This window comes from Triticum urartu, chromosome 2A (genome assembly GCF_056163025.1).
Source record: "Triticum urartu cultivar PI428250 chromosome 2A, HENAU_Tu73, whole genome shotgun sequence".
In the NCBI taxonomy this organism is placed as follows: Eukaryota; Viridiplantae; Streptophyta; class Magnoliopsida; order Poales; family Poaceae; genus Triticum; species Triticum urartu.
Genome location: NC_141874.1, coordinates 751,824,862 through 751,837,704, shown reverse-complemented (window position 1 = coordinate 751,837,704; position 12,843 = coordinate 751,824,862). Strand labels below are relative to the sequence as shown.

General features: G+C 44.2%; 1 pseudogene; it reads left to right on the top strand.

Annotated features, from left to right (window-relative positions):
* Positions 1 to 7,396: 7,396 nt before the first annotated feature.
* On the top strand, positions 7,397 to 9,048 carry LOC125538491 (uncharacterized; annotated as a pseudogene).
* Positions 9,049 to 12,843: the final 3,795 nt, after the last annotated feature.

Genomic DNA, 12,843 nt, shown 5'->3' with positions numbered 1-12,843 from the left:
CGAATGGAGATTTATTCGTTAAGGAGACCAAAGAACCTAGTGGTCCTCCTATTAATTTCCATCATAATCAAAGCAGTTTTCTTCTTCTCCTCCCATGTTAGGCTAGTCATAGTGGAGAGTAACTTAGACTAGTAACATGCATATGTGACTGATCTATGCTATTGCATTCATAGTGGGTAGTGTCATAGGTGTGGTAACATAGATGTCTTCATTTATTACTTTGTAGACTCATTTTGCATTGGGAAGCACTATGTGATGGTAACATATTATGTTACTTTATTTGCCTCTCTCCTCATTAACTACTTACCACATCATTATTTTTACTTATGTGGCGTCTATGTTACTACCTATGTTACTCCCACTATGACCAGCCTTCGCGAGATGTATTTGTCATCCTATATTGATGGTATGCGCGGAGCAATTGCACGGATCAGTAGTACTACTACCTTTTATTGGGGCGTGTTAGATGGACGCATGCATGCATGCAGAGTCTAGGGATTTTTCTTGCCCGCCATATTTATGGAAGGCTGCATGTCTTATGGCTGGGTGGGTGAAGAAGTGTGATGTGGCAGGCTGATGTGGATGAGCTGCATGTTAAGAAAATTCAAGTAGTGAGGGCTCCTATTTAGATATAGTAGATGTGTTGGAAATGGGCGTGAAATAGAAAACATGTTCCCAACACAGGTTTTTTGTGTGTTCTTTCTTTTTCGATGAAGATGAATGTGCAGAGTATGATTTTCCAACACAGATTTTTCTGTTTTGTCTCGCGCAGCCTCACCGTTTCCCTCTGCCTAATCTTTCAGGCGCTGAGGATTTTGATAGCAAAAATGTGAACCCCTCTTTTCCTGCTATAACTGGACTATGTTTCCTGCTCTTGCGGTTGTCGGGGTCGTTTGTATACACAGTAATTTCACCATGCATTCATACTGTCACGAGATGGTTTAGGTAGCTCGGTTGGAATATGTTGTTCTCAAGTGACTATGAAAATGTTCCAGCTAGCATTTGTAAAGGTAGCAGACAGACAGATTTTGGTTTGATGAAACTTTTTATTGGTATTAGGACACACCGATTTCAAAGTGTTCAAGGTGTTTGCTAATGCTTTTTAATAATACCAATGTATTATATATCTAGCACTGCATTTGTTCTATTTGTTTCATTCTATAGTAGTCTATCTTATCTAACACAACTGTTACCAAGGTGAAGGAATACTCTACAGTTCTATTTTTGTTTTTGAGTTTGCCTGTCTTCTGTAACACACGAATACTTCTTTTTTTGATGACTGAACCAAAACAGCCATGAAGGATTTCCCCTGAAAAAACACTAATACTGACCGAACAAGCAAACGGACTGACCGAACAAGCAAACGTAATCAAGTAACAGTTTGTTTCATTCTATAGTATTATATTTTACATTGGTTTTTCACTGTAAATGGCGAATGTAAATGCATTTTTTAGATTTTGATTCTTGATATAGATTTTTCTTCAGTTACGCCGCAGTTTTTGTTTGGTGTACTTTTTGGCATGGATGTTTTGTTAACTGAATCAACACAGAGACTAGGGTTTCCTTTGTTCTCCATGGCATATTTTCTTTCTTTTTCTGCTTTCAATAGATCAAAATCAGGTGCTATTATGATTTTATGATTGGATAGTTTAAACAATGAACAGAGGACGACGATGTGCTGTTATCTTTTTGAGTTGTGTAGTTTCATCAGTCTGTGCTTTGTATTTTTTACAGTTTCGTTATCATTCCAAAATAACCCATCATTTTTTTTCTTTTTTGTCTTTTTTTTATTTGTGCAAACTGATTGTGGATTCTTATTTTTTATACGCGAGTTTTATACTATGCAGGATGTTGTGCCTAGATTGCCATTCGTACTTCGAGAACGACGATGAATAGAGGTTTGGCATTTTCATTCACGACGGGTCTGGAGACTTTGCGGTAATCTCTTCTCCTTTTTTCTCACTTTTTTCTGGATGTTTTTTTTCAATGTATTTTCCTTTATGAAAGATTCTTCTTTTTCGCTAATTGTTTTGACTTTTTTTCCTGACATCCCATGCACGGCAAGGAACCGAATCAACCAGATGAGTGGCCTAAAGTTTAAAGCACACGGCCATAGGTACGTTGTTGATGTGTTCAAGGGACACTCAACGACATTGATTGGAGGTGATGACTGGAAACGCGGCTCTGCGTGTGCCTGGGGCAAAATAGTGGTGTTCGACATGTCTGGACGGATGCCCCATGCTTATGTGTGTTATGTTGGCGGCCGACTTGCAGCAGTTCGTTGGGGCCCAGCGCAATCGCAACTAAGCACACCCAAGCGCAACCGGGCATCGGGAGGAGGGTTGTCGACGCCGATGAAATCGGTTCCATTTTTTGTTAGTTTTTTTCTTGTTGTAGTAGCAACCGACCCATCCCAAGCGCAACCGCAACTCAACACACCCAATCGCAACTATAGGACATATAATGTGACCGCAACTGGGGGTCGGGGCGGAGCGCTGTCGGCATCGATAAAATTGCTTCCATTTTTTGTTAGTTTTTTTTGTAATTGGAACTGCCCCATCCCGAGGGCAATCGCAAGTCAACACACCCGAGGCGCAACTGCAAGCCATATAATGTGACCGCAACCGAGGTCGGGTGGAGGGCTATCGGTGCCGATGAAATCGGTTCCTTTTTTTCTTAGGTTTTTTTGTTGTAGTTGCAACCGCCTCAACCTGAGCGCAATCGCAACTCAGCACACCCAAGCGCAACTAGGCGTCGGGGGGAGGGTTGTCGGTGCCGATGAAACCGGTTCCATTTTCTTTTCTTAGAGTTTTTTTGTAGTTGCAACCGTCCCAACACGAGCGCAACTGCAACTCAGCACACCCAAGCACAACCGCGGGACATATAATGTGCCTGCAACCGGGGTTGGGCGGAGGGTTGCCGGCGCCGATGAAATCGGTTCCATTTTTTTGTTAGGGTTTTTCCTTGTAGTTGCAACCACCCCATCCCGAGCGCAATCACAACTCAACACACCCAAGCGCAACTTCAAGCCATATAATGTGACCGCAACCGGGGGTCGGGGCGGAGGGTTGTCGGCGCCAATGAAATCGGTTCCATTTTTTAGTTAGTCTTTTCCTAGTTGCAACTGCCCCAACACGAGCGCAACTACAACTCAGCATACCCAAGCGCAACCGGGCGTTGGGGGGAGGGTTCTCGACGCCCATGAAATTAGTTCCATTTTTTGTTAGTTTTTTTGTTGTAGTTGCAACCGCCCCATTCCGAGCGCAATCGCAACTCAACACACCCAAGCGCGACTGCGGGACATATAATGTGACCGCAGCCAGGGGTCGGGGCGAAGGGTTGTCGGCGCTGATGAAATCGATTCAATTTTTTGTTAGGTCCTTTTGTAGTTGCAACCGCCCCATCCCGAGCGCAATCGCAACTCAACACACCCCAGGCGCAACTGCAAGCCATATAATGTGACCGCAACCGAGGTCGGGCGGAGGGCTGTCCGCGCCGATGAAATTGGTTCCTTCTTTGTTAGGTTTTTTTTGTAGTTGCAACTGACCTATGAGTGCAATCGCAAATCAACACACCCAAGCACAACTGCAAGCCATATAGTGTTACCGCAACCGGGGTCGGGTGGAGGGCTGTCGGTGCCGATGAAATCGGTTCCTTTTTTTGTTAGGTTTTTTTGTTGTACTTGCAACCGCCACAACCCGAGCGCAATCGCAACTCATCACACCCAAGCGCAACCGGACGTCGGGGGGAGGCTTGTCGGCGCCGATGAAATCGGTTCCATTTTTTTGTTATGGTTTTTTGTTGTAGTTGCAACCGCCCCGTCCCGGCGCAATCACAACTCAACACGCCCAACTGCAACTGCAAGCCATATAATGTGACCACAACTGGGGGTAGGGGCGGAGGGTTTTCAGCGCCAATGAAATCAGTTCCATTTTTTGTTAGTTTTTTTAGTTGCAACCGCCTTAACACGAGCGCAACTACAACTCAGCAAACCCAAAAGCAATCGCAGGACATATAATGTGCCCGCAACCAGGGTCGGACGGAGTGTTGTCACTCCGATGAAATCGGTTCCTTTTTTGTTTGATTTTTTTGTAGTTGCAACCACCCCATCCTGAGCGCAATCATAACTCAACACACCCAAGTGCAACTGCAAGGCAATGGACTTCTCGTGCTGTTTGCCAGCCATATGTATTCCCCAGCAGCTTATATAGCCATATCAACACAAGGTTGGCTTCCTCTCAGAAGTGGTTTTTGTACAAAGCTTAAGCTTGTGGTACTAGCTAGCTAGAGGGACACACACATTTTGATTGTTTTCGTCTTATTGTACCACTTTCTCGCCATATGACTAGAAAGTAACACGATTCCGCTCCAGGATTGCAGGCACAAGGAGGAGTTGTTCGTGTCCACCTCGCCCTTGTGGACGTGCCGGCCAGTGACGAGGGACGGCCAGACGGTGCCGAGCATGTCGAGGACGACGGCCAGACATTCTTGCAGGTTTCCTTGTCGATCATCGTACTACTCAGGGTCCATGGTCCTGATGATGGGCAAAATGAGGGTCCTCTCCGTTCACAACTAGCTATATTACTTGAATGCCCGTATTTGTATTGCTTTATATAACTCTCAATGAATTTTTGACTCCTTCCAATAGCATCGCGTGGACAAGAGTTCTTCCAGAACGTCCATATAATACATCTCCATTTTTCTCTTACTCTGAAAAAACCAACATGTACAGAAAATATTTCGTTTCTATTATCATGTGTAACAATTATATAAAGAAGTACAATCGTTACCATGATCATCTCTTTCAGTTGCGCAGGATGCCATGAGTTTTTCAGTTTATCCATCATAAAGCTTTGTCAATTCACATTTTCAAAGCATCATCCAAAGCCATCAGTTTTTATCTGTAATATACAAAAGTGAATATAAAACACATTCATTAAAAAAATAAGATCAGCCCATATACAATATATATTCATTGATCAGCTGCTCGCTTCGAGCATGTAACCGTTTCAATCAGAGTGAGTGGCATCGTGCATTTTAGTAGAGTGAGACACATCCCAATTTTAGTACACGATTCTCCGGAAATGACTTGCTAGGGTATGTCAGATTTTTCATTATGTAAAAATGTAAATTACATTTATCTAAAAAAACAACTGTTTCCCGTATTAAAGCAAGCAGACGCTCCTTTTATTCTCATCATAAAAATACTATATTCACTCTATAAGTATTACCACATGGCACAATGCTCGTAGTCACATCTTATTTTTCCGGCCTGCTCTGCTCGTGACGGTATCGTCGCATCCATCTTTCCCCGTAATGAGTATCACTGACGCCTGCCCTAGACACCATGCCATTCAACTCACACCTTCCTCTCACCATCGTATCTCCTTCCCTCCATGCCCCCCCCCCCCCTCCTCCTCTCAACGGCGTCACAGTTTGAGTCCTGCTGCAAGGAATGCACACCGTCATAACCGAGAGCGTTCACCACAATGTGTTTTTGCTGCCATGATATACGAAATGATATATATGATTTGATCTGATCGCCTATTTTTTCATCTGTAGTCGCCGCCCTTGCCAGCCGTCCTAGTCGTCGGTCGCAGCCCTCGCCCGTCGTCCTTGTCACCGGATTCGCCCAAGCAACAGCTGCACCATGCGGTTGCAGCTTCGGTGGCGACGGCCACAACTCGTCAGCATGCTTGCCGCTGCTCATGCCCGATGCCGCAGCTCGTCCGGCTCACCTCACAGTTGCTCGCCCCGTTACAGAAAATTCGAGCATCAATTTTAAAAAAAACTGTCTCACCGCTGAGCCATCGCAGACCGCCGAGCGGCCGGTTGTAGCAATTTGTGATGATGGTTGAAGCGGGATGAGTGACACGGATTATAGCAGAAATGCGATGGTCATGTGATGTAGCAAAACACTATGTCATTTGTAGCCGGATGGGACATCGGTTGTAGCAATTTATAACTCTGGTTGTCGTATGTAGCAAAAAATACGACGGCCGTGCGATGTAACAGAACGTGACGCGCATTGTAGCAGTCGTGCGATGTAGCAAAAAACATACTATTATAATACCACAAACACTGTTAGAATAAATTCGAGGCGCTCCGTCGATCTATCGAGGATCAAGCAATCACACAAGCATGACACCGAGATTTGTTAACGAGGTTCACTATCATGGCTACATCCCGGGGTTAACTATGGGCGCTCCTTCCCATGACACCGTCACAATACCGCACCTCGGCCGCCCGGGCGCCGACACATGCCGCCGGCTCCCCCCTGCGCGCATGTGCTATTATGTTGGCATAGGTTACATCGTGGGTCTACCCCCGATATATATGAGAGGCCTAAAATAAAGTGTCCTATTAGGACACAAATCCTACCCTGTCAACACACAGTTAAAAACTCCCCGCAAAAAAAACACACACAGTTAAAAACCAAGTCCAACTGTACAATAATATTCAACACAACTCTGACAAACTCCAGCTTGACGAATATTCTTCACCACTTGAATTCATGCATGCATCCAACCTCCATGTACATTAGACTTCTGGGGCGTGGAATTCATCTGTATTGCTTTTAAGATGAGAATAAAAGGAGCGTCTGCTTGCTTTAATACGGAAACGGCTGTATTTTTAGATAAATGTAATTTACATTTTTATATAGTGAAAATTCTGACATACCCTAGCAAGTCATTTCCAGAGAATAGTGTATTAAAACTCGGATGCGTCTCACTCTACTAAAATGCACGACGCCACTCACTCTAATTGAAACGGTCACATGCTCGAAGCGAGCAGCTGATCAATGAATATATATTGTATATAGGCTGATCTTATTTTTTAATTAATGTGTTTTATATTCACTTTTGTACATTAGAGATAAAAACTGATGGCTTTGGATGATGCTTTGAAAATATGAATTGACAAAGCTTTATGATGGATAAACTAAAAAACTCATGGCATCCTGCGCAACTGAAAGAGATGATCATGGTAACAATTGTACTTCTTTATATAATTGTTACACATGAAAATAGAAACGAAGTATTTTCTGTACATGTTGGTTTTTTCAGAGTAAGAGAAAGATGGAGATGTATTATGTGGACGTTCTGGAAGAACTCTTGTCGACGCGATGTTATTGGAAGGAGTCAAAAATTCATCGAGAGTTATATAAAGCAATACAAATATGGCGAGAAAGTGATACAATAAGAAGAAAACAATCAAAACGTGTGTGTCTTTCTAGCTAGCTAGTGCCACAAGCTTAAGCTTGTACAAAAACCACTGCTGAGAGGAAGCCAGCCTTGTGTTGATATGGCTATATAAGCTGTCGGGGAATACATAAGGCTGGCAAACACCACGAGGAGTCCATTACCTGCAATTTTTAATACAGTACTAAATAAAAATGTTGAGTCTCGCTTGGACTCGTCGCGGCGACGTGGAGGCACCATCCACCCCAACCCCAACCTGGGGTGGCTGCTCTCTCCATGGCCTCGATATTGAGGTGGTGAGGGAGAAGAACATTGTCCCTGGCGGCAACGGCAGCGGGCTAGTTGCAATCCCTTCGTATTTCTGGGGCACCCGGCTGGCGAAGCGGCAAGATGGAGGCTTCCCCTTGTACCCAGGCTACTCGGCGGCGAGGGCCTTGGTCGGCAAGGGGGCGGGGGGCATGGCGGATTTGAGAAGGCTGTCTCGCGAGGCGGAAGATTTGCTGGCGGAGATGTTTGCTAGCATTAGCATTGATGGCGGAGGTGACGCGGCGTGGCCCAGGGTGGTGCAACTGCGACTATCGTCGGAGCTGGTGCTGTGGAAAAGCTCGCAGCATGCAATCGGCAACGTGCTGCCCACTAAGGGCGCCGGGCTGGTCCAAGCCATGCCGCAAGTTCTCGCCTTGCTGGGCGCCACCGACTGGCCTGAGGCGATGACAACAGCCAACGCCCTATCTGGCAGCAGCATGGCGAACCTGCTGATTGGGGCCTTCGACATGCGCACCCTCTTCTCCAACTACGTGGTGGACATGGCATTTTACTATGAGCACGGGTAGGTGTTCCCCTCCTTCAGCCGCCTCCTACGCGACGGGCTCGCCGACACCCGCTCGCTACGAACCCCTGGTGGCCGGCAGCGACGCGAGGCTGTCGCCATCGGCACGTCCTACATCCGAGCCAAGATCACGCTGGAGGCGGCGCACAGGACGCTCCTCAAGGACCGGTCGGGGCGGATGGACCGCCACGCCGCCCAGGTCATGTCCCTTTGCGAGAGCAGCATCCTAGGCATGGGGGCCGAGGCCATAGCCCGGGGCTTCGATGTTGGCGCCGTCACAAGCGACCTCTTCTTCAGCTCGCCCGGCACCGATGTCATCGATGTGGGCAGCGACCTGGTAAACTCCGAGGTCATGAACTCGTTCCTCAACGTGGCCGACATCGCCGCCTCAGGCGTGGTGAGCGCGCCAGTGTTGCGGGCCATCTACGACGGCTACGCTGCCACGGGAGCTCGGATGTACACCCAGAGGTGGCACGAGCCCGTGGCTCGGGTGTGCATCACCTTGTATACTTGGCACCTGCACAACGACCGGCACATGTTCCTCCGCCGCGCCCTCCTAGGATGGCCCAAGGCCCGCAAGTCCCCGGCGCGGCCCCAGTGCGAGGCTGACTTCGACGAGGTCTTCAACACCGACTTTTGCACCACCGGTTTCAGCAGGCCCCTTGACCCTGAGTACGCCTGCAATGGGGAAGAAACCTGCGACCACGTCCGGCGCTTCCTCAAAGTAAAAGGAGACCAAGACCACCTGCTCGCCGCCCTTTGGTCGTCCATTGTCACCGGTCCGCTGGAGTACGTCCGGACGGGCGAGGTGGACGAGCAGCGTGAGAAACACCTCATTGAATCCTCACGCCTGCAAAGGTCCAGCTCTTCTCCAAGGGCCTCATCGACGAAATGGTCTGGCTCGTCGCCCATGCAAGCCACCATGCGTGGCAGGTGAACTATCTGTTTGAGGCCGCCATGTTTGGCAGCATCCTGGACGGGGGCGAGTTGATAGGCAAGCTCGATCGGGCGGAATAGGCTGTCTACATGCATCCATCTTAAATTCTTAATTATATTCGGCCGGCAGGCCTGCTGCTGTGATCGATTCGAACGTGGTTAATTCTGCATGCATGCATGTTTTCCTTTTCAAGTCTATATATCTACGTGTTCTATTTTCTTTCTTCTTTTGGAATCTCTTTTCTTTCCAATCATTCGATGACAAGTGGACATTCCACTTTTTTTCCATTTCATTCATCCCAAACTCAAAATATGTATGTATGCATGTATGTATGTTACTTACATTTTATATACATGCATCTACTCCTATTTAATTTACATGCGGTCGACATTGGTGTCCTCTTAGTGTCGATCGGCCAAGAAGCAAATCTCAGAAATGATATGTTTCATCTCCTCCTCACGACTATCCTCAAACACCATCTATTTTCTTTTGTATAAATATCCATATGGAACTGTAATAATAGAGCCAGCCGGATAATAGAGGAAATTAATTAATTAAGCAGCTCGTGTCTTTCTCTTCTTTTTGTTTGAAAAGAAGGATGGCCCCCGGCCTTTGCATCAGTGATGCATGCAGCCATTAAAAAAAATCAAAGCTCACTCTTGACTGATTTCTTTGTCATCAAGTTGAAGTGTGCATCGATTGCCAACCAACCGTGGGTTTTGCACCTTCTTAAGAAGGAATAGGAGACAACGACATGACCATGACGTATATATCCTACTTGTGGTCTAAATCTTATATTTGGCCCACTCTGAACATGGTCCCGCGTATTTTCCTTTTCATGTCTTCTTTGGGACTGTCGGCTGTTTTTCAATTCGCCCTAAGTTAATTTTTCTTGTAATCTTCGGATGACATGTGGACATTCAACTTTTTTCCATTTCATGAAAAATCATTTTTTAGCGTGAAATCTACTTTCAGGGCACCTCGGACATGGCAATTTCTGGCGGACTGCCGCATAGCCTTGGATTTCGAACGAGTGAATGAGATTATAAGTGTTTCTAGTCATCAACGTAAAATCGATGACCCCCCTCCCCCCCCACACACACACGCACACACGCACACACACACAAAAATAGATGAGACGCATGTCTTCGTGTTGATTATATATGTGTGATTACAACGTCTAGAGAGATTACAGGGAGGTTTGGAGAGATAGAGCTTATCCCAAAAGACTAGGCAACAAATATGTTTATCTCCCATATTCAATTGTACATGTTTATCCTAAAATTCCACCTTACCAAAAAATTGTGCAAGTTTAGATTACACCTGAAAGTCGGTCGATCTGTCTTCCATCATAACCCCTCTTTCTCCGTGCTTAGTTCAAACATTATAGTGGGGCATGAAACCGGACTCAAACAGGTGGACATGAATGGTTCTTGAGTTAAAGTAATTGTGATCATTCTTATAGCCAGCACATGGACAAGGCATAAAACCATCCGCCCGCTTGTTTGCCTTAGCCGCAAGGAGAAAAGTATGCACACTATCTGCGAACTGGGAGAGCATCGGTCATCGTACATCCATTATCGGCTCATCTTCATTACACAACACCGAATAGACCAAATTAATACAAGTTCATATATAAAGTTCATACAACATTTATTCTCATAAAACAAACATACAAATAACTCTCTAGCTAAAGCATTTAAATGCAACAACAAATGCGATGAAGATCGCAACTAAGGTAACAATTGATCCAACAACATAATGATACCAAGCCTCACTATCAATGGCATATTTTCTAATCTTTCTAATCTTCAAGCGCGTTTTCTCCATCTTGATCTTGTGATCATCGACGACATCGTCAACATGCAACTCCAATTCTATCTTCTCCACCTCAATTCTTTTCAATTTTTCTTTCAAATACTCATTTTCTCTTTCAACTAAATTTAACCTCTCGACAATAGGGTCAGTTGGAATTTCCGGTTCACATACCTCCTAGATAAAAATATCTATGTCAACTTGATGGGCATAATTTGTCATAAATACGAAATGCAACAAATAGTTATAAAAGAGAATATACCACATCCGAATCATAACCCGGGCGAGGGCCAACTGGGACGGATATCAAAACCATGGCACTATGAATAACAAACAACGTACGGGTAAGATAATTATACAAGGAACTATATATCTACATCACACAAACATGATTTTTTTTATATAAAAAAGATAAGAACAAGAGGCTCACCACAAGGTGGTGTGGGCGACGGGACGGTGCGGACGATCGACGGTGGTTAGGACGGAGATGGGAAGGCACTAAGTAAACCACACCTACATATGCAAACTAACAGTAATTTTGAGCTCAAGTTGCATATAAATCAAATAAACTACCACATATAATTCCTCCCAAATTACTAAAACCCACAAATTAATCACTATATAAAGCATTGCAAGAACTAATCTAGCAATGAGAGATGGAAAGGACAAAGTTGCTTACCTTTGTGATCATTTGAATGGATGGGGGCCTTCACATCTTGACAAAAATTGGGCAAAATGTGTGATGAGCTTGAGGAAGAGGGGAAGAACAGTGAGGAGAGGGGAAAGGGGAAAAATAAAGCGAGCTCGATCGCGGGTGGACGAAGGGTTTATATAGGACGATCTTTAGTACCGGTTCGTGGCACAAACCGGTACTAAAGGTGTTGGAGGGGCCCCAGACTGACAACATCCTGCCACCACTCTCTTTAGCACCGGTTCGTGGCACGAACCGGTGCTAAAGGTTCGCCACGAACCGATACTAATGAGAGCGGCCCGCCTAGCTATTGGAACCGGCACTAATGGTCACATTAATGCCGGCTCAAATACAAACCAGAACTAATGAGCTGAACATTAGGCCGTTTTTCTACTAGTGTAGTAAGCCCAGATCTATTTAAAAAAAAGAGTAAGCCTAGATCCAAGAGACTTGGGAAAACATGGCACGCCTTACGATGGATGCACTAGATTGAGATGATGTTGCAAAACAATATGTAATATTTAACTTCAAGAAATTGTTTAACTGAAAGATAAATTGTAGATTTATTTTTTATTCTAAAAAATGTAGTTTGGTACTCCCTTTGTAACTAAATATAAGCTGTTTTTGCAGTTTGGAGTAGATTTTTGATATTATTACCATGATTATTCGAAAAACTTTGGGCCATTATAATTTTTTAGCGAATGAACTGTTACTTTTTGAATACAACAATCCGACTTTATTTATTATGATTTTTAGCAACTACTTTATTGATCACTAAACATGAATTGGGAGAAATGTTCATTAATTAAAAAATGTTTATTTTGAAAAATGTTTGTCAATTGTTCACAAAATTCCCAAAAAATGATCCTGAATCAGAACATGTTAGTGAATTAAAGTAAATTCATGAATTTGAAAAAACAAGGATTAAAAAGGAAATGTAAAAAAGGAGAAGCAAAAATGCTAAATGCAACAAAAATTGATTAAAAAGGAACTAAAAAATAAAGAACCAAAAGAAAACAAACGAAACAAAGCTTCTGAAAACTTCCCAAAATCAGTTCTCCACTCATAACTTCACTAGATGCGCCGGCCCAGCACTAACACGCTGTTAGCGATCGCTCCTGGAGTGGTTTTAGAAGTTGGCGGGAGCTTCCCAATAGTTTTTGGGAAGCTTTAGGAACGATATTTCTTCTATTTTTTCCTGCGGGTATTTCTATTTTTTATCATTTCATTTGCAGATTTTTCATACTTTAGTTTTAATTTAAAATTTTAAAATCTTAAAAGATTTTTAAAAAATTTGTGAGAAAAAAATCAAATCCTGATTTTTGAAATTTCAACAACTCTTTTTAAAATTTGTGAATTCTATTAAAAT